This window comes from Fragaria vesca, linkage group LG2 (assembly GCF_000184155.1).
Source record: "Fragaria vesca subsp. vesca linkage group LG2, FraVesHawaii_1.0, whole genome shotgun sequence".
Taxonomy (NCBI): Eukaryota; Viridiplantae; Streptophyta; class Magnoliopsida; order Rosales; family Rosaceae; genus Fragaria; species Fragaria vesca.
The window spans coordinates 9,877,624-9,879,071 of NC_020492.1; positions in this window are offsets into that span (position 1 = coordinate 9,877,624).

Consider the following 1,448-nt stretch of genomic DNA (forward strand, 5'->3'; position numbering starts at 1 on the left):
ATTTTTAGCAAGTCATGAACCACACATTCATTTTTTTTTTTAACAATTGAAATTCCACCTAAAACGTTAGTTGTTCCACAGTTAGCCTTGTTTTTTTTTTTTAATATTAAAAGTAAGATACAAAATGAAACCTCTAGAGCAACCGTTGTTTACAATATATAAAAAAAAAAAAAGAAGCTCTAACACCACATTTGGAACACAACCTAACCAAGAGGTCAAGTTGGAATGACCAATTTGCGCTAGAGCATCAACAACAAAACAAGCTTCCATTAGAACACGATTAAAAGAGATAAAATTAAAGTATATAAAGATTCTTCGAATATCATCAACTAAAGTAAATAGTTTTCAAGGGGGGTCCTTCCATTGTCAACATTAATCACCAATTTGGAGTCGCCGTAAACTTCACTTCAGCTGGGACAAAACATTTTTCCTTGGCAGTAAGTAAGCTCTCTTAGGGCAACAACTATGGCAATAGAAGCATAATTGCAACCAATGCCACGAACTGCTGCCGCAATAAGAGGTCTTCAATTTTCATCTCTCACAACAAATCCACAAGTTGCTAAATCTCTACTCACAGAGCCAACAAAATTAATTTTAACACAAGAGTTAGTGGGAGCATGCATTTAATCATGACATGATAGTCTAAAATATTCTTCCTACTTCCTAACTTGTTAAGAGTGATTGTTGTGGGAAGCTACTGCAGCATAGCCACAACTGAAAAAGGGTTAGGGCCCTTTAAATTATTTTTTTTGTTTTTGGTTTTCCTAATTTTCAAATAAGTAATGATTATATTTAAAAAATCTTTTGAATTGTAAGGCTGCTTTGAAAGAATACACAAATATATCATTTATCCCAAAAAATACAGAGCTAGATAAATTGCCTCCATACCTCCGGTGCAAAAACACAATCACAAAAAAGATGATTAGCAGTTTCATCTTCACAATTACAAAGGGAACAAGAATTATCATCAATCAAACTAAATTATGCATTCTATCATTTGTCTTTATTTAGTTAGCCTCGTTGAACTTGTCTTCGTACACAAAAAATCTTCAACTTGTTTACTTGCTTACAGAACAAATCGAAACCCGCACAACACCAACACCAAAATGCTTTGCAAGTAACTGCATTAGTAACGAAAACAGCAAGAAAAAATCGTCTGAAAAAGGATGTCATATGAAAATTTTCCTCAAAAAACATTCCTATAATAGAAGGGTGCATGAAAAACTCGTAGCATCGGTTGTCGGAAAATAAAAAGCAAAAAAGGAAATGAAAAACAGCGGGGCCAGGCTGAAATACAGGTCACGCGAACAGTTGCGTACGTGTCTCGTAGTGAATGAACCACCCTCACTGCTCCACCATCCACTTTTATCGAACGAACGTGCCCCCCTTCAGAATCCAATTCCCTCTTTCTTCCTTCTCCTTCTTCTCCGATTCCCTCTCTCTCTCTC